The sequence below is a fragment of the Mustela putorius genome, unplaced genomic scaffold (genome assembly GCF_011764305.1).
Source record: "Mustela putorius furo isolate JIRA1106 unplaced genomic scaffold, ASM1176430v1.1 tig00003987_pilon_pilon_pilon, whole genome shotgun sequence".
NCBI classification, from domain to species: Eukaryota; Metazoa; Chordata; class Mammalia; order Carnivora; family Mustelidae; genus Mustela; species Mustela putorius.
The window spans coordinates 17,420,724-17,442,484 of NW_025422126.1; the positions used below are offsets into that span (position 1 = coordinate 17,420,724).

The 21,761-nt window shown below is 38.9% G+C and overlaps 2 long non-coding RNA genes across 2 annotated transcripts in view; one reads left to right on the forward strand and one right to left on the reverse strand.

Moving 5' to 3' along the window:
- LOC106006929 overlaps positions 1 to 4,449 on the forward strand; it is a 33,816-nt gene extending 29,367 nt beyond the window's left edge. The window contains exon 5 of the long non-coding RNA XR_001181279.2: positions 2,583 to 4,449. This is a non-coding gene — a long non-coding RNA (uncharacterized LOC106006929). The remainder of the gene's footprint in view (positions 1 to 2,582) is intronic.
- LOC106006930 lies at positions 1,074 to 19,200 on the reverse strand. Its single transcript, XR_001181280.1, has 3 exons — positions 19,103 to 19,200; positions 9,067 to 9,399; positions 1,074 to 1,161 (listed from the first exon to the last, which is right to left on the reverse strand). It is a non-coding gene; the product is annotated as an uncharacterized LOC106006930 (long non-coding RNA).
- Between the last annotated feature and the right edge of the window lie 2,561 nt (positions 19,201 to 21,761).

Consider the following 21,761-nt stretch of genomic DNA (forward strand, 5'->3'; position numbering starts at 1 on the left):
GTCTTTGGTTGTGCCAATATACAGGGGCTGGTGCTTCCCCAACCATGCAGCTTAAAAGTCTCAGTGCCCAAGGACTATGGTCTATCTCCTAGAGTCCTGTGCTCTGCCAGCTAGATCCCTGTTCAATGTCTCAGAAAGTGATAGACAACAGAGAATCAACACATTTGCTACTTCTCTGGTCTTCAGAATTTACCCCAATAAATGGAAAAAGGAATACTCCAATTAGGTAAAGACTCCTATAATTGTTCCTTAGAGGGCTTAGTGGAAGGAGCTCTTTTGCTGCAAGTTAAGCAGATCTTCACTTCTACCCATGTTAGCTTAGAGGTCATTCCTCCTGAAGGCAGGGGAATAGAACAAAAGATTTTTGACAGTCTCTCTTGACTCTTTCTATAACAGGCCTTTCTGTGTTCTGAGGTACCCTCATCACTTAATTCAGAGAAAAACAGTTTGTCTGGCTCCGATTTCCTATTACCATTTTTTCCAACTTCAATCAGTGATATCTTCAGAGCTTGTTGTCTCAGGCAGATGTGGGATCCTGGTGTCATGCACAGAAGTAGCTTGATTACAATCACATTCCCTTAATGATCTCATTCTAACTAGGCAGCAGCTTGATGCCCCCTATTCCCTTCACAATCTGCCTTGCTCTGTTGCAACTTCAATCCTGGATGTCTCTTCTATTTCTGCTTTCTTGCTATTCAGGAGAGCTCTGATTTTCTAGTTATTAGGCACCCAGTTTTTATGAAACACTCAAATTTCCAGGGAAAAAGTGAGCCCTTTCCTTTCTTCTAGGAGCAATTTGTAAGTTTTTTCTTATGTCCCCCTCCCCAATTTCTTACCAACCTCAATAAGGCACACCACCTCCTACGAGGATTCTTTCCAGTCGCCACTTTTTCTCCTCATGTCCAGGGACACTGAACGTTTGCCTCCTTCATTCCTCCTGAAGCCCATCTCGTGTCAGAATTCCTCCAACCTCATTTTCTCAGCCAATTATGATCCCATTATCTCTCTAACTTGCTACATTATACACACATAGATTATTGAAGATGAAGAGATTACGATCTTAATATTTAATTGCTTTTCATAATGTGGTATTTGTTTGGAAATGAAACTCTGATGAGGGGGCATTTCTCTGTTACATACCATTCAGTGACAGTCAATTAACTGCAAAAGAAAACAAAACAAAATTTTAGTTGTGATTTTTTGAGGAAAAGAAGGGCATTTCTGTATAAGCCAAGATTGCTGACATTTAGCTATTTAAAATGAGAAGTGGAACATGGGGACCTTAAAGAGAAATGGTACCCCTCAGAGCTCTGGAAAACATTCCTTCTACCATGAAAATGGGGTAGGTCTGACGGAGGAAAACTCATTCCCTGTGAACACAGACATTCCTGTTGGTAGCCCGGAACACTAAATCCAGGCCATTTATTCCTTGACATTCCTCCCATTCAGAAAGACTAATTCACTCACACAGCCATCCACTCAGATGTTTATTGAGCACGAGTTATGTGGTAAGCACTGGAAGTGGAGGTAAAACAAGACATAAGCAGCCTCTACTGTCATGGCTCTCGGCTGGCCATAGAGATGGCAAAGACACGTAAAAGGGCACACATGAGAAGACTGATGCCAAAAGAGGAGGCCTGGGATCAGAGGAAAGGATGAGAAGTTGAGTCTGTAAGACTCCATTGGACCAAATGAGGCAAAGTCACAGGGGACAGACACTGCTGGTACTTGCCTCAGCAAGCATGGAGGCATCAAGGGTAACAATCTGGCAGCTGTAGTTGGAATGGTGTTTCACAGCACTTCTGTGTGATCTCAGTACAGGGTTGAGATCTGACTTTCCATGCTTTTTGGCACACGTGTCACACTTTCTACTGCTCCCTATCCTCTTACACCTCTTTTTGGCACACGTGTCACACTTTCTACTGCTCCCTATCCTCTTACACCTCTTGCACACTTATGACTCTCTTGGTCTCCAAATATATTGAGCTTTCAGATGTCAGCAGAAAGATAGCAAATAGAATGACACATTCGAGAAACCTCAAGTAGCTCGGTAGGGGCAGAATGAAGGGTGAATACAGCAAAGGGAAAGAAAGGAACCTGCACTATTGCAGAGGCTTCTGAATAGGAAGAGTCCTGCATGCAAGGACAGAGAATCTGAATCTCATCCAGAAAATTCAAGGAAGCAATTACAGCAGCTCAAGCAGGAAGTGTCAGGGTCAGATTATAAAAAGATCATGAAGTAGCAGGATGCAGGATGGATTGGAGGAGATAAAAAATAGAGATGAGGATAAAAGTTCTAATGTTATTGATTAAATCAGACTGAACATCATAAAGGCTTTATTCAGTAGTGGTCAGGATAAAGGAGTGGGACATATCTTTTGAAATAATAAAAAGGTCACAAGAATAAAACTTGGCAGATGATTGTTGTGGGAAATGCTTAAAAGGGAAATGTTTTGGATCAAGTCTATTTTTTTCTGTCTCAGACAGCTGGATTCATGGTGGTGCCATTTACCAAAACAGGGAAAGAGGATTAAATTATTGGAATGTAAAACTCTTCTCTTTTTTTTGTCCTTACTCATCAGGTCATCACCTAGAGAGTGGGTACTCCACTCATATCTACAATCCTGCCTTCCAAATGAGATACAAAGGAGAGAGATCATAGTTTCATGAAGATAAGTATTAGACTTGTAACCAGGACACCCTGTTTTGTACCATCTCTTTATGTAATCTTGGACATATTTATTTTCTTCACTGTGCCTCAAGTATCTCATCTTTCAAATGGTGAGGCTAGAACTTTCTGCCTAACTCAAGGCTTCCTTGAAGATAAAATGTACTGAAGAAAAAAAAATTGACTTTGGAGCTTGCCAAGTGAAAGGAAATATCTAAAGAGGTTAATTAAGTCTCTTGGGCTCATTCACTTCGGGAAAGTCAACATCGACCTAGAGGTGATCATGTAGGCAGATTAAAAAGCAGTGAGAGAGAACAAGTTTGCTGTGTCAAAACCAGGAGCAAATGAAGCTAAAATAAACAAACTCTAAACTGGTGAGATGGAATGAAACCTTGAAAGCCAGGTCTGACTGACAGGAAGTAATCTCTGGGCAGCCACAGGAAAAAACTTTGAGGAAAGATTCTGCGTTTGCTCCATAGTCTTTCCTCTGGAGAAATGCAGCCTGAGAGGTTTACTACGAAGGTTCATCTGCTGTCTGTTTGAGTTCCCTGCACCTGGCACAGAACATTTCTGAAGCAGCTTGTGAGCCATGGAGTAACTGGAGAACAGGGGTAGGCTGTATCTCTCTCAGAGATTCTGCTTCATTTGGAGCGGAGGTTCATTCGAGGGCCAAGAATCCAGTGTAAGAACCAATGATCTGGCAGACCCTCCAGACCTTTCTGCAATCCTCTCCTCAAGCAGATGTTAGTGGATCCCTGAAGCAGGGTCCTAAGGAGGTTGCCTAAACAAAGAATGGTTATGCTAAGATATGGATTAGGTGGCTAGATAACAATCTCCTCAAATACAGTAGCTTAAATGAGAGAGAAGTTTCTTTCTGCTTTAGAAGTCTCCGTAGGCATTCCAGGACTATGAGAGAGAATCCAAATTCCTCTATCAATGCTCCATCCTTGTCATAGGCACATGCTTGAGGTTGGTTCAGTATCCTTCTGCTGGAAGTATATCTGTCATAGCAGAAAAGTGTGAAGGGAAGGAGAAAGTACATTCTCTCCCTTTTAAGGTCATAATGTAGAAGTTACACACATTATGTTCAATTAGGCAGATCCTAAGCGTGCATGTCCACACCCATCTTCAGGAAAGGCTGAGGAGTGTGGTCTTTAGCTGGTGATCCATGTGTCTACCTAAACTTGGGAATTACACAAGCAGAAGGGGTGATTGGATAAAGGAGGAGGTAATTACCAATCTCTGCCATAGTGGTAAAAGCACTTAGGCTTGGAACTTAATAAAAATCATCTCAGTGTTTCTCCTTATGGATATCCTTTAAAAACAATCTTCAATCTGAAGAGATGAAGTAAAATACTAGAATCTAATTCTGGCATCTGCTGTGTTTTCTTTTTGGTACGACACAAAATTTATATACAGTCCAAGGTACAGATTTTAACTATTGCAGTTCAATGAGGTTTAAGTATCTACACTGACCTAACCCATACTCTACTAAGAGAGTGAGCACTTCCATCATCTAAGAACACTTCTTTATGCCCCTTCTAAGTCAATCCCCCTCACCCCGCAGCCACTGTTCTGAATACCATTATTATAGAAATGATTCACTGGAAAAAATGAGTTTTAAGAGTCATTTGTGTTGTTGTGAGTAGTAATCCATAATATGAGTTTACCACATTTTCTTGGCCCATTCTGTGATTGATGAGCATTTGGGCCATTTACAAATTTGTACAGCTATGAACAAAGTGACTATGAATATTCATGTATAAATATTTTCTGGACATTTATTTCATTTATCTTGGATAAATATCTAGGAGTGGAATTAATGGGTCCCAGGGTTGATGTATATTATGTTCGTAGGAAATTGCTGGTTTTCCAACCAGCAATTTACAAATATCAGTTGCTCTAAATCCTCAACAATATAAGCTATTGGCAGACTTTTCAATAGAAGTTCTTCTAATGGGCTTGTTGGGTTTTCAAAGAGGAAAAATAAAATCTGGTTTCTGATTCACATATTGTATTTTTAACAATTAGTTTCCATAGGGCGACAAATAAATACTGAGGAAATGTGCATAAATACTTTAAAATACAGAAAATCTTATAATGAAAAGTGATCCTATGACAAATATTTTTATGGAAAGGACTCTTTTTAATAAGACTTGACAGTGTCATGGCATACTTGGAATCAGAAAACCTTGGTGTTCTCTCTGAGCTCTCATTTTTTTCATTTAAAAAATGGAGATAGAAATAGCCTTATGGTTTTTATGAAGTCTAAATAAGATAATTTGCCTAGCACTAGCATAGTGCCTAACACAGAGTGAAGAATCAGTGCTTTAACAGAATCTAAGATGAATTGGTCTTTTTCAAATACGATCCTCATCGTCACTATCACTGATATCATCATTAACAGAAACCTTACCATATCCTACGTGCTGCTAAGCAATTGTATTTTCTAATTAAATTCTCAAAATAGTCCTGAGCTTCAGCATTGATATTTTAATTTCTCATGCAACTGCTGACCCTTTTATCTTGGTTTTCCAGCATGTACTAAGTAAAGCTTGTGGCTCTGTGCCCTTGCTTTGGTAGAGGAGGTGCCATTATCCCAGCAGCTGTGCAAACACAAATCACTTAATACCTCAGTGCCTAGAACTCATGGCAGAAGTGTTAGCAGTGACACAGAGACTCCCTTTCCTTGTCACTTGTGGAGAGAGGATCCTTTCCTGGACTGTAGCTCCATGTTGTGTCCAGCTGTGGGTCAACCCAAGTGTGCTCTTCACAGTGTTGTAAGGGAGGGCGCTTGTGCATCTGCTGGGTCCAGTCTGTACTGGCTGACATCATAAAAGTTTGTATAAACACTGAATACAGCATACAACGGACTATGAGATGGGACTCAAAAAAGGCGCATGATTTGCTCAAACTTGCAAAGTTGAAGAAACAAAATTTGAACCCAAATTGTGTGAAAAAACAAAAATAGCCTCTAGTTCAAATTGTTATGAGATACAGACTACTTAATTAGAGATTTATTCATTTGCTTTGTAAATTCAACTGGAACTTTAGGTTTCTTTCTAGTGTACCATCCAAAATGTTCTCATGTTATGTGACTGAGGAGGTCTCATCTGAAATCAGGCACATGTAATAAATTTGCACATGCAGTGACATGACCACAGAAAACAATATTTGATCCAGTTATGACCATTTGCGTAACTAGGTCATTTTAAGGCAAACCTCGAAGACACAATTGTGTTTCAAAGACTAAAGAAAACACAAACTTTAGTCAAACAAATCTGGGTCAGAATCATTCTCCTCACTTACTGGCTGTGCAATCTGAGACATGTTACCTGAACCTTTGAAGACTCAGTTTCTTCATTTATAAAAAAAAAAAAAAATGTATTGGGACTTCCTCATAGGTTGGTGTGAAGATCAAATAGAAATATGTTGTCAAATGTTGATCTGAAGAAATCATTGATTATAAGAAGCATGCATTGTTTCACTTACAACTATGAAAATTGTAATTTTAAGTTGTCATTGATTATGAAGACCAAAAAATGTGTGTCTTAAACATCAATAAAATGTTAAGTGCCTATACACAGGCTCCCACTGAATGATAACTACTGTTGTGATTGGTGTTATTACTACCATTGTCATCTCTTTGTAAGCCAAAATTTTGGCCCAGGGAAGAGTTCCAGGAATAAGATGCTTTAAAACATGGAAGGCAAATTATTTCCTTGATACGTTCAGGTACTCACAACTCAAACCATTGGTATCTCCATCTTTGTGATACCAGGACCTCACACAACTATCAACTATTATATTGGGATTTTTAAAAAATTTTATCTTTAATATATCAGAATTAAATCCTTATCAGGGAGGAGAATTTTAAAAAGGACAAAAGAGATCTTTTCCTTTTCTTAGAGATGGAAAAGAAACCAAATATTACTAGTTCCTTTTGGTTATGTATCTTGAGCAATACAGGTGTCATTTTTTAAAAGATTTTATTTATTTGACAGACAGAGATTACAAGTAGGCAGATAGAGGCAGGCAGAGAGAGAGGTGGAAGCAGGCTCCCCGCTGAGCAGAGAGCCTGATGCCGGGCTCCATCCCAGGACCCTGGATCATGACCTGAGCCGAAGGCAGAGTCTTTAACCCACTGAGCCACCCAGGTGCCCCACAGGTGTCATTTTTGAAGTTAAAAGTCATGTTCATCTATTATCGTCCATGGATATGGAGAAAAAAAAAATCCTTGGCAACAGAAAGAGTGTCTCTTTTTAAAGGTAAAGTATTAATGATGGGTAGAAAGATCTTCTGGTATGTAATTTCTATGGAAAATAAATTATTAGGGAAAAAATGTTTACTTGGGTTCAAATTAGTAGACTTAGTATGTACTAGTGTGTGATCTAAGCAAGTTACTAATTCACTCTGCACTTCAGTGTCCTTAGCTCTACAATGAAAGAATAGCACTTGCCTTTCAAAGTTATTTAAATGATTTCTCCCAGGTAATTTCTTCTGTTCCTCACTATCTTGCTTTTCCCTCTGACCTCCACTTACACTTCTCATCTTAATTCAACTATCTCCTCCAGTGAGAATTATAGAGAGGGCCTAATAATTCTCCTTTTCAGACTTCATAATTTTAATTTAAATAATTACTTTTATCCTATAAGAAATAAAACTAGAAATAACCTATGGTCCAGTAATTCCACTACTGGGTATTTACCCAAAGAAAATGAAAACACTAATTTGGTAAGATATATGCACCCATATGTTTATTGCAGCTATATGTACAATAGCCAAGATGTGGAAATAAGCCATGTCCATATACAGATGAGTAGATAAAGAGGAAGTGGCATATATCTGCAATGTAATATTAGCCATAAAAAAGAACAAGGTCTTGCTATTTGTGATAACATGGATGGAGCTAGAGGGTTGTATATAAAATAAAATAAGTTAGAGAATGACAAACACCTTATGATTTCCTTATGTGGAATCTAAAAAACAAAGAGTCCAGTAAAGAAATCTAAAAACAACAGACTCATAAATACAGAGACTGGACATTTTTCCAGAGGGGAGTTAGGGGAGTTGGGAAAAATAGATAAAAGGAATTAAAAGGTACAGATTTACATTTATAAAATAAGTCCCAGATGAAAAGTACAGCAGAGGGAATTTGGTCAATAATATTTTAATAATGTTATATGGGGACAGATGGTGACTACACTTACTGTGGTCAGCTTTGAATAATATATAGAATTGTCAAATCACTACCTTATACACCTAAAACTAATATAACATTATATGTTAATCATATTTCATTTAAAAAAAATTACTTTTGTTAACTGTTTCCTTTGCTGTGCAAAAGCTTTTGATCTTGATGAAATCCCAATAGTTCATTTTTGCCCTTGCTTCCCTTGCCTTTGGCGTTGTTCCTAGGAAGATGTTGCTGCGGCTGAGGTCGAAGAGGTTGCTGCCTGTGTTCTCCTCAAGGATTTTGATGGATTCCTTTCGCACATTGAGGTCCTTCATCCATTTTGAGTCTATTTTCGTGTGTGGTGTAAGGAAATGATCCAAAGGGGCACGTGTACTCGAATGTTTATAGCAGCAATGTCCACAATAGCCAAACTATGGAAAGAACCTAGATGTCCATCAACAGATGAATGGATCAAGAAGATGTGGTATATATACACAATGGAATACTATGCAGCCATCAAAAGAAATGAAATCTTGCCATTTGCGATGGCAAATGGATGGAACTAGAGCGTATCATGCTTAGCGAAATAAGTCAAGCGGAGAAAGACAACTATCATATGATCTCCCTGATATGAGGAAGTGGTGATGCAACATGGGGGCTTAAGTGGGTACGAGAAGAATAAATGAAAGAAGATGGGATTGGGAGGGAGACAAACCATAAGTGACTCTTAATCTCACAAAACAAACTGAGGGTTGCTGGGGGGAGGGGGTTTGGGAGAAAGGGGTGGTATTATGGACATTGGGGAGGGTATGTGTTTTGGTGAGTGCTGTGAAGTGTGTAAACCTGGTGATTCACAGACCTGTACCCCTGGGGATAAAAATATATGTTTATAAAAAATAAAAAATTATAGTAGAACATGCAAAAAAAAATTACTTTTTAACAACATGTCTAACATTTGTTTCCTCCACTAGATTATGAGCTCTATGATGTTAGGGACCATGTATATTACTGTTTTATTCCAAGCCCCTACCACAGCTCCTGGCACACTGTATGTAGGTGGTTTATCATTTTCTCAAAAGAATGAATCAATGGATGCAAGAACAAACGAGGTAAGTGCCTAGCTCAGTTCCTGCCATAGAACAAGTTCATCAACAGTAACTATTATAGTTTCTCCAATAGTTCAATGCAATTTTTATGAAAACCCTTGGAAATTCTATTTTACCTTTTTTCTGACATGCCATATTGCAGTCATTTTAGGTACACTCAGCCTGCCTGTCCAGAACCTGGCTCTGTTTTCAGGATCATTTGAATCCATACGGCTGAAGGAAGATTTCGTAAGTATGTTTGTCATTTCCTGGCGGACTGTCACAATCCGTATCCATTTGAGTGGACTGTAAGTGAAGATTTATTTCTTTAGAAATGAAGGCATTTTCTCCTGTTGTGCATGAGACTGAGTCAACAGCTGCTGTGGAAATGCCAACACTCACGGACACCTTCCAATTATCCACGAAGCCTGGTGACAGGAAAGAGCACCAGTGTTTGCTTGAGGAGTTGCCTGGGGAAAAAGCATAGCCATTTTCAAGTGCGCAGAACAAGTGGATTTGACAGAAGAATTGAAAGTCTGTGAATAGAACCACAGTCAGCCGGAGTGGCTTTCATCATGATAGTCTCTGCCAAGCTCAGTCCATTATTCTCAGGGTGCAAAGAGACCTATTTTTTGCATGGCAAAGGATGTACGGAATGAGCTGGAAACAGTCTCAGGATTTGTGAAAAATAATGCAGCTTGTTTTGATGTATATGAATGGAACATGCAGAGACCATTGACTAAAGGTGTGGTGCCACCCTGGTTTTGATCTGAAAAAGGGATTTTTATACTTAGCCTAGATTCTGAAGTCAGACCATGAATCACAGTTTCCTGACTTATTAGATGTGTTCTCTTATTCCTGAATCCCTTGGTACCACAATTTCTTTGTTTTAATGGGAGAAATTATAGTACTTCTCTCAAAGAGTTGCTGTGAGGATTAAACCAGTTGTTAAACCTAATGAGGCAAGCTACCGTCATTATCATTAACAGTTATTCATTCTTTAGACTTCCTATCTGTGGCACTGGATTTGACAATTGTATATGGTACCCTTTTTATTGTGGTCATGATCATTATCCCCGTCTCATATACGTGTGATGCTTTATAGTTCTTAGAAAGCAAGCCTATTCCTTAATGTAGCTCATCTTTCCAACAGTCCTCTAAGACAAAGAACTATTACTCATCTAGTGAAACATGGAACCCAACAAGAGTTTGTCAGGTGCATTAGGCCCTGGATTAATAGGTCAAGCTAAATTCAAAAAATTCAGAGGAGCTTTAAGACTAGTAAGAATACAATAAAACAAGATGGGATTGGGAAGGAAACAAACCATAAGTGACTCTTAATCTCACAAAACAAACTGAGGGTTGCTGGGGGGAGGGGGGTTGGGAGAAGGTGGGGTGGGTTTATGGACATTGGGGAGGGTATGTGCTTTGGTGAGTGCTGTGAAGTGTGTAAACCTGGCAATTCACAGACCTGTACCCCTGGGGATAAAAATATATGTTTATAAAAAATAAAAAAATTTAAAAAAAAAGACTAGTAAGAATAGCGAGATTTAGAAACTAACATTTTTGAGTCACTACAATGCACCCCACCTTTTACTGGGTGCATTCACCAGTGTCTTTTGAATAGTGATCATCGCCACGTAAGCCAAACTCTCTCCAAATATACATTTCACAGATAGGATTGGTCAGAATGGAATTTTAACCCAATCTTATCTGACTGGAAAGCCCGTGTTCTTTCCATTATGCAATAAAGTCTATTCAACTAACAGTATTAACTCAAGTGTGGTTAAGTGCACCCCTCACAATTAAACTAGCATGAGGTATTTGTGACAGAGTTGTACTATTGCATCCAGTGTTTAGATTCTGAGGACAAGTGGCTGGCAGCCTCAGGGAATGGACCAGAGATGAGCCTTATCATCTTGGTTTCCTCAGTGCCTATTACAGGGCATGGTATACGGTGGGGACAGAAGAGAAAATAAGATAGGAAGGGGAACAATCTGGATGGGAAAATGGCCCACTGGTCTTCTATATCCCTACATGTTTCTATTGTTATTTGGACACATTTCTTAAGTCACTAAGTACTTTGCTTGCCTCTCTTGGTATATACTCTGTTTTGTCAATATTCCTGATGTGAACACTCTTTCCAGGTGTTATATGCTGACTGACACATGATTGATGCCACATGTACAAGGACTGTTATTTCTGTTAGGCCATTATACTTTTCCCAGTGCAACCTAGGACTAAGAGAAGTGTTTAGCAGTTGCCGCCCATTTACCCAGGTTTATTCCAAGCTTATTGTTAACCGAAATCTGAGAACGTCTTGACTGAAACCTCAGCATCCTGCACACATAGGACTGTTTTGAATGGAGACTCAGGACCTGACAGCTAGTTCTATTGTGCTATTCATGGAGAGAAAAAAAAATTTTTTTTGAAAGATGGAGAGTTATAGGAATGGTTTAGTTGATGGAAGTTGGTAGGTTAAATTTAAATACAGGCAGAAAAGGCCATCAGGCTGAGGTTATGCTCAGCGATGGCTGAAAAGACTGATAAGTAGCTTTAAGTCCTGGGAACTGGCCTGATGGAGGAAGGGACTCTGTGTGAGAGAACACCCTGCAGGACAGGGTGAGGCACTTAGAAACCATGTGGGATTCAATGAGGAACAGTTATTAGGCCTGGTAAAGGATGGGAGCACTGGAGCTCTGGTAGAACGAGAAGTCTCTCATCTTCCTTCCCTCCACAAACCCCTTTGGGAAGATCTCCTGTGCTGTGCTCAGAAATACCAAAGAGGTTTTCTGTATCCAGTAAGTTGGAATGTCTACCTCCATGAGTTAGAGTTAGAATAAAAATGCCTTGAACCAGGCAAACTTGATTCAAGGGCAGCATTTCTTTTCTGAGTTCCATATATTGAGGAGGATTCATAATTATAGTGGACGCTAGAAATAGGAATGCCATTGTGGCACCGCAGAGTGTTCGCACATTCAATTATTGCCTTTTGCATAGTATATCTAATGAGTCCCAGCAGTTAATAGCTAATATAAGAAGCATAAAGCCATTTGTCTCATTTCAAAAATATTCCATTTTATTCATGGCTCCTTTTGTGGCTTTCTGTTCTGAAAGCCAAGCTTTACCCTCACCATCCTTTCATTCCTTCTTACTTATTCTAAAGAACTGACATCATTTCCGTTTTTGTTTTTTTTTTTAATTTTTTTTTTGAGAGAGCCTAACAAAGTATTTGTTTCACAGCTTTAAGATTTTGGAAGAGATATTGTGATATGTGGCTTAAAGGCAGGATCCCAAATTAGAGTATATTTAAAAGAATTATTATTGAGTCCATCTGGCTTCATCTATCAGAAGCAGAAACTATTCTTGCTTTCAAATGCTTAGAATATCATCACTGAAAAATTACAGCAAAATGGAGTATTTAGTGATTTTAGAAAGATGAAAGGAAATGGAGTTTTTACCATGCTGCCACTAACAGCTCTTCTGAGAACAGTATCTTTGTGAAAGCTACCCCAGGCAACACAAAGGATGAAGGCACTTGGATCTTCCCAGTCACTGGTCCCCCAAGTGGTGGGTGAGAACACTGGTATACTCACAGAGACCCTTTTGGGAGCTGCATAGGGCTTGACACAGGCTGACTGAGAGTTTGCCCTTGCAAGTTATACAATCACCCCACCTGTCACAAGGAGCTTCAGATCCTCATCTCAAATATAATCAAAGTACCTAGGAATAACATCTTAGAAGTCATAGCTTTGTTGTTCAACAAAGGCATCAATTTGTATATTATTCTCTCCTCTTTCCCTGGCTCCTCCATCTCTCAGTACCTCTGTCCAACCATAGCAACTCATCCCAGGTTGTCTATCATTCAGAATGGGTTCCCAGCTTTGTTGTCCCATAAATAGATCTCCTGGACCCTGTGGAATTTAGATCTTAGGAAGTAGGAAATTGGCCTTGCCGAATCCACTGGACAGGTCTTTATATCTGATGGAGAAATCATGTTTGTACCCTATTATTGCCTCATCTGGAATTATGAGAGGAAAGACATAACACCAGCAGGGTTCCATGAGCCATAATCCTGGGGTGTCTGAAATATTCTGGCTAGAATCTTAGCTAGAACTCAGCAAAGACTGGAAGGATTTTAGGATTCAGGAAGAAGGAATGTCTTGTGTTGTTACAGGCAGTTGGTGGTCAGAGAGGCCTTATTTATGATCCAATGTAAGAAGCCATCCTGAGAGACTAAAGGCCATCCTAACAATGTAAAAAGTGTCTGGAGAAAGGCAGGTAATGTTTTACTTACATAGGAGCCTAAATGTTAGTTCTGTCAAAACTATTTCTGACAGCAACGTGTACATGGGCATGTTCTTTTTATTAGTAGAGCCATAGATGTAGAAAGAAAAGCCGGAAAGTAAACTCCCTAAATCTTAAATCAAGACAGAGTATTTCATATGAAGAGGAGAAAGTTATTCCCCAGGATATCTGGAATTAGGTCAGAAAAGACTAAACTTTTATCTGTACGAAGGAATTTAGATTAGACTTAAGAAAGCTTGTGTCTTTTCTGGAATCATTACATGATACTAGAAAGTTTCAGAAGTCGTGGAATCTTTGGTGAAATGTCCAGTCATTTCTATTTTATGTTCCTGATGATGTTTTTACCTTAAATTTTCTTTGGAGGATGTTTGAACTAGAGTAGTTTTTGTTTTTGAAACTAAAAGACTGAAGAAGTCAAAATGCTGGTTAGTTTATTTTTGGATTTGACATGGGATTAGACAGAAAGTAATTTCTATTCTTGTTAAAATCTTTGAATGGTCACCAGCAATCATACTACTGGGTATTTACCCTAAAGATACATAGGGATCTGAAGGGGCACGCACGCCTGAATGTTTATAGCAGCAATGTCCACAACAGCCAAACTATGGAAAGAGTCTAGATGTCCATCAACAGATGAATAGATAAAGAAGATGTGGTATACACACACACACACACACAATGGAATACTATGCATCCATCAAAAGAAATGAAATCTTGTCATTTGCAATGACATAGATGGAACTAGAGGGTATTATGCTGAGCAAAATAAGTCAATCAGAGAAAGACAATTATATGCTCTCTCTGATATGAGGAATTTGAGAGGCAAGGTGGGTGGTTGTGGGGGTTAGGGAAGGAAAAAATGAAACAAGATGGGATTGGGAGGTAGAAAAACCATAAGAGATTCATAATCTCAAGAGACACACAGAGGGTTCCTGGGGGCGTTGGGTGTTAGGGATAGGGTAGCTGGGTTATGGACACTGGGGAGCATATGTGCTATGGTGAGTGCTCTGAAATGTATAAACCTGATGCTTCACAGACCTGTGCCCCTGGGGCAAATACTACATTCTATGTTAATTAATATAATTTAAAAAAACCTTTTAATGGTCTCTATGAACCTACTGGCCCTGCCTTAGCAAGGATGGTGAATATTAGCAAAACTTCATTGTTGGTGGAATATCCTTCAGTGATTCACTGACCTTGTTTTCACTGTAGTCAACTAAGGATTTACCAGTGGGCATGCTAATGGCTGGTCATAAGTGAAGTCCATGGTAAGATATTATAAAGACTCACATCTTATCCTTTGAGTATCTATAATTTTTTTCAACTTAGTGCAAATTTTTTAAGAAAAGATAATGTTCAAATGAAGGAAGAGTGGTCTAATGTTCAAAGTATGGTAACATTTGTGTTGTAACAGTAAGTTTTGGCGTCTGGTCCTAGCAATGGGATTTAACTAACTGCTAACTGACCCAAGGACAAATAGTAGTTGCTTTCCCAATAATGTCCTCATTATATTGTTTTTCTGTTTCAAAATGAGAACAAAATACTAGGAAAGAAATATGGGAAACTGCTTGGCATTTTAGGGTACACACATTTATGGTGCAACTGGTTGAGTACAGTTTGAGCTTAACGTGGGCACAGACCATTTAAATTCTCAATTTATATCTGAATAGCAGAGATTAGACAATGTAGCATATTTTATTTTTTTAATTTTTAAATTTTTGAGCTTTTTCTTTTAATATTTTCCACACCCTGCTCCTTTTTCTGGCAAGAGCATTTCAGTGTTAGAATAGCTGCTGATAAATGGCCATGGTCGCCAAACTGTGGAAAGAACCAAGATGCCCTTCAACAGATGAATGGATAAGGAAGATGTGGTCCATATACACTATAGAGTATTATGCCTCCATCAGAAAGGATGAATACCCAACTTTCATAGCAACATGGTCAGGACTGGAAGAGCTTATGCTGAGTGAAATAGTCAAGCAAAGAGAGTCAATTATCATATGGTTTCACTTATTTGTGGAACATAACAAATAGCATGGAGGACAAGGGGAGATGGAGAAGAGAAGGGAGTTGGGGGAAACTGGAAGGGGAGGTGAACCATGAGAAACTATGGACTCTGAAAAACAATCTGAGGGGTTTGAAGTGGTGGGGGGTGGCAGGTTGGGGGAACCAGGTGGTGGGTATTAGGGCATGGATTGCATGGAGCACTGGGTGTGGTGCAAAAACAAGGAATACCGTTATGCTGAAAATAAGAAAAGAAATAAATAAAATGTATCTTTGGGGGGGGGAAGAATAGCTGCTGATATAAATTTAAGAGTCACAAATCCAAATGACTGCATAGAATATTATTATTTATAAGGCAAATTTTCATCTGATTAAATATATACCAAACACCTCTTCTCAATTTATTTCCTAAGGTTAAGTCTGAGAAATGTTGTGGCAGTCTGACCTGATTCACTGAAGTAATTCATAGAAGGTTTCATGCCTGGTCCCTGAAGGGCTTGTGGAATCACCAGGCTACCAAAGCTATCATGAAGCCATGTTCAAAATGGAGCCTCAGAAAAAGAGGTACTAGTTTTCAATCTTTGTTTCTAGGGGCTTTCTTTCCTTCCTCCCCTCTCCCCTTCCTTCTTTCCTTTTTCTTAGAGAAAAACAAATAAAGGGACTCTGGATAAATAAGTTCAACTAAGAAAATCTAGAATGAGTGTAGTGCTGCTTATGTCACGGCCCTTGGCAACCTCTGGAATGGAAGAAGGCAGAAGTGAAAGTGGCATGCAAGAAATCAACTCCTCTTCCTCCTTTACTTCAGACTAATCTATCTTCTTGATTCTGCCAGATTCTTGTATCTGTTACCTGTTCTGAATGCAGAGAAAAATGTAGAGAGATGCTGGTTCTCAAAACCTTTGACTCCAAACCTGATTTCATTCTTGGGGCTCATACTCATTATCAGTTACCATAACACTTGACAATTCCCCCACCAAAAGATTAGAACTTCATTCCTGGCATCTCTAATTCACAATCTTATATTCATGCACTTATCACATTGAATTGCAGTCTTTTGATTATATCAATTTCCTTTCTAGCACATTGAGGACTACTTTATAGAAAAGAACATGACTATTCATATTTACATTCCCAGTGACTAGCGTACTATCTAAACATGGTAGGTTCTCATTAACTGCAAATGAATATTGAATGCACTGATAATTGCATGGATGGATAGACAGGTGAATTGATCTCTTACTTCCTAGGACCTTAACATTTCGCCTCTGAAAAATGAAGGTTTGATGAACACCTCAAAGATCTTTCCTAGCATTCTGAGATACTATGACAAAACTATGCTTCTGTATTCTTAGATTTTTTTTCTTCTCCCTCAGCCCAGATTCCTGATCCCTTCTGCCAACACCACCTGAAGGTTGAATACTCTTGTTTATGGAATTTTACTGCTCATTCCTGGTTTTGCTGACTTGTCTGGGTCTTGGGCCTCATCTATTTAAGTCACACTGTCTCCTCTCATCCTTGTTCCTCTCCCAGAAAATCAGAGAATGGCATCTTCTCAGGAAAAGTTACACTAGAATTGAAGAGTGATTCAGTGTCTTATAATGATAATGCTTTTATCCTTCTTTCTATCCATCCATCTTTCCATACTGTTCCTTTAAGTGGGTATTACATGCCAGATACACGTTATATATGTTTTGTGCCTAGGATAAACAATGAGTAAGTTGAATGCCTGACTTCAAGAAGCTTAGTATCTACTAAAGAGAGGCATAAAAATCAAAAGTGTAATACTCTGTAGTACCAAGCACTGTGGGACATAAAAGAGAGAATGGCCAATATTATCTAAAGGAAAAGACAGAAAAGCTTGAGCTGAGCAACTGAGGAGCTGCAAATCAGTCAGTCTGGTTGGAGGTTAGAGCATTAGGAAAAGAAGATGAGCAGAGGCTGCTACAGGTTGACACCACAGTTTGACCTTTCCCTCTGCCCTCTCCTGCTTTCTTCTCCTCCCTTCAACAGCTGTTGACCTCAAAGATCTTTCTTAATGAGGATTCTGTATGTTTAACTCCATTCAAAGTTTGTTTCATGAAGAACAGAACCTCCTACCTGAGGACTGTTTCTGTAGGTGATGAAGAGACATGAACCAAGAGAGTAACATAGTAACAACTGTGCTTTTGGAAATGTTACCTTAGAATAATTTGAAGATAATATTTAGTTGATCAGTTATTAGACTATTGCCATAGTCCATATTAAGAGTTGATAAAGGTGTGAAAACTGGAAGGAAATTGGGGAATAGAGAAGGAGAATAGAAGAAGGGAAAAGAAGGATCGCTATAAGATACAAAATAAGAAGAAATTGGTCATCAACATATTCTAGATAAAGAAAAGAGGGTGAAAAAGAGTGAGATTCATTGAGATACAAAACTCGGGAAGAGGAGGTTGATCCTGGGTGAGGGAGGTACCCAGAAACTACGGAGTCCGTAAGTGACCATGATGAGTATGAACGCCCATAGGGCGTATGGGTAAAAATGGCCAGGACATGCAGGGTGGATCTGGATTTTAGCAGTGAGGTCTGGCTGTAAAAAAGGTATGTGGATATCATTGTCACATGTGTGGAGACAAATTGAGAGAAGGAAATGAGCCTGGTCAGGGAGAAGCTATTCAGAAGAGGAGGGGGTTACAGACTAAATTCTAGAAAACATATGTACTCAGGATATCAGCAATGAAAAACACTGAGGAGCAATCCTCAGTAGCTGGTAGAGGAGGACAGAAATTATCAGCATTAGTGGTCAAGTAAGATAAGGACTGAGATGGTACTTGGATTTGACATGTGGTGACAAGAAATTTATTAGTCTTCTCTCATATTCCAAACACTCTGTGGAGATATTTAAAACAGAATAATGGTAAACACAGTCCACTAAGGGAGAAACACAAAGAATATTTTTGGGCTGTGTGATAAGAGCTTTGAAGGCACCTACACGCGCGCGCGCGCACACACACACACACACACAGTGCTGGGGGAAACGAAGTTGGGGGAGTCAGTCTTGTCTTCTTGGAGCTGGACTCCCTTGGACTGGGAGGTAAATAGGCTCTCACTAGTAGAAAAGCAGAAAGGTATTCAGGGCAAGGGTCAGAGGTCAGAAAGGGCTTATTTCAAAATCAGTGACTCATTATCTGATGGTCCAACATTTTTTCTGAAAGAATTGAGTATTTAAAACACATTCTAAAGTTCCAACAAGTTTGCCACAACTCTCTGCAACTTCCCTTCACTCTCTTCTGCAAGGTAACCTTCAGCACCATTTTATCTAAAAGTAAATCACACATGTCACATCTCACTCAAGAGACATCCATAGAACCAAAAATTCTTCTAAGTTTCTCAGCTGAAACTGCTATTTGCTCTAGGGCCTAGTAAATAAAGTTGTATTTTTAACAATTGCAGCCTTTAGTTTTCAGCAGCTCAGGGACCATGATTCTTCTTCTAATTTTACAGTTATACCTTTTGATTTTTGAAATGAAAAACTTCATACATAAAGGAAAGAAAATGAAAACTGCCTATAATCCCAGCACTCAGAGACAACCAGTTTTAACAATGTGACAGATTTCTTCCACTAATTATTCTAGGTGATTTTCCACGTTGAAATTTATAGTTTGTGTCTTATTATTTTTTTACTTAACATCTTTACAGAAGGATTTTCTAACTCATATTATCTTCTGACTTCGAATGATTAACTTGATTTTTTTCCATCACATGATATCTCTAGGTAGTATATACTCTGTTTCATTGGTACTTTTACTTGGAAACCTCTCCTGAATGCCTTTTTTCCCCATAGGATTTAAGCTTGCAATCTATGCCTTGCCCTATATTCTTTACCAGTTCTTTCCAGAGGACAGAAGAGACTTTAGACCACCTTGAAGTGTATGTCTGTTGATGATTGCTCCAGAGCAAGAGAAATGTCTTGTTAACCTCTGTTTCCCCATAGCTTAGTCTGACATATGATAGAATTTTATTATGCATCTGCTGACCTAATAATGATTTCAGTGATGTCACGATAAGTAGCTTCCATTTTTTTTAAAATTTTTTATTTCTTTTCAGCGTAACAGTATTCATTGTTTTTTGCACCACACCCAGTGCTCCATGCAATCTGTGCCCTCTCCAATACCTGCCACCTGGTTCCCCCAACCTCCCACCCCCTGCCCCTTCAAAACCCTCAGATTGTTTTTCAGAGTCCATAGTTTCTCATGGTTCACCTCCCCTTCCAATTTTCCTTCTCCTCTCCATCTCCCCTTGTCCTCCATGCTATTTGTTATGCTCCACAAATAAGTGAAACCATAGGATAATTGACTCTCTCTGCTTGACTTATTTCACTCAGCATAATCTCTTCCAGTCCCGACCATGTTGCTACAAAAGTTGGGTATTCATCCTTTCTTATGGAGGCATAATACTCCATAGTGTATATGGACCACATCTTCCTTATCCTTTTGTCCATTGAAGGGCATCTTGGTTCTTTCCACAGTTTGGCGACCATGGCCAGTGCTGCTATAAACATTGGGGTACAGATGGCCCTTCTTTTCGTGACCTCTGTATCTTTGGGGTAAATACCCAGTAGGGCAATTGCATTTTTGAAAGACTGAGTGGTAGGCATTGTGCCAGGGACTTTACACATTTTTTGCTGATCCACATCACAGTGTTCAGGGTCACAGGTGAGCGTTATTATCCTATTTTTCAGACAAGAAACCTGAGATTTAAATTCATTGAGTCAAAAATCTTTATTAAAGAGAGTAACATAGACCAAGTAAATCACTATGGTAAGTTCCCAGGTTCATTTCACTCACATGAGCATAAGGTCAATGCCTGTTATTATTAAGGCTACAAAATTGAACAAGATATGGAGATTATTATCCAAAAATTAGTAATAGGACAGGAAAGGTAGTACACACTTAGAAGGATGAATCAAGAAGAGGAAAAGAGAGAGATTTTACTGAAAGAAGATTATTTTAACATGAACATTGTTTAGAAGTGCCAACACATAGTAGTAGTAGAGAGCAGATAGTCTTTTTTTTTTTTTTAAGATTTTATTTATTTATTCGACAGTGAGAGAGAACACAAGTAGGCAGAGAGGCAGACAGAGAGAGAGGGGGAAGCAGGCTCCCTGACAAGCAGAGATCCCCATGCGGGGCTGGATCCCAGGACCCTAAGATCATGACCTGAGCTGAAGGCAGAGGCTTAAACCACTGAGCCACCCAGGTTTTTATTATTATTTTTAAATTCCCTATAGGAAACGTATCCATTGCTTATAAGACCTACACCCGCACAGATTCCTCCTGCCCATCACACATCTTAGTATGCTCTGCACATACAAAAATCCTGGTTTTAATAGGATTATGTTTGGAAAGTATCAAATAATAGAGTGAGAGAAAACAGTAGCATCTCATATTTTAATCAAACATTTCACTTTACTCCCTCTATTCCATTATTTGAACACTGTATCTTTGGGCCAAAGATAATGAAAGGAGGAGGCCAGCTCAGCAATGAGGACACAGCAGTCGGCAACTCTAAGATTAATTTAGGATAGTGACTTTTGCAATCAGATATCAGGAAAGGCACACATCCCGAGGCTGCTTCCTGAATGTCTTTCAGCTGTGTCTTCTTAGGTGGCATTCAGGGTTCTTCAGTAATGTTTGCATTCTTGTCCCTAAATACCCTAGACACATGCATTCTTCGAAAATAGCAAGAATAATAGATACAATTGGTTAAGTACTCATTTTGAGTTAGACACTAATTTGTATAGATTCATTTATCCTGAGAACAAACCTCTGGGGAATGCAAAATAATCTCCATATAATAGCTACTAAATAGGGAACCTCAGATTTGAACTCCAAGTCATTTAATGCCAAAATCATTTCTCTTTCCATTATGACAACCCTTTACTAGATCTGAAACCTTGTGTGAGGTAAACATTTTGTTTGTTGAACATCTGTTTTCATTTCCTTTATGAAAAGCATTGGATTTCTCCATTGGGGAACTGCATCTTTTCCATTAGATACATTCATAGTGAATCTTTCAATCAAAACGCCTCACTACCCAGCTGTCCTGACATAGGGGTGATCCAAGAAAAGCCAATCAAATTCTCCATCCCTAGATTTTAAATTTTGAGCAGCATAGAATGTCATGGTTATTGATGGGATTTATTCATCCTCATGGTGAAGCCCTAAGGAGAGTCTTCATTCGTTTATGTTAATTTCAGAATTGGCATAGTCCTGGTCCTTTCAGAGGCCTGTTCAGAGTTTTATTTAATTCTGAAGCTATTCCACAGATTTTCCATAACTTGCTTTTTAGCATAAATTAACAAGAGTTGATAACAGGATAGCTACTGACCACAACCAAAGAACTTAAACAAACATTGCCATACACTGTGCTTTTTTGTTTTTTTAAGACAAAGAAAACAAAAATTACCAACTAATCCCTATGGGAACACTTGCTTCCTTCTATGCTGTACTTTTTACTCTGATTTCTTCTTGTTTTAGAACAT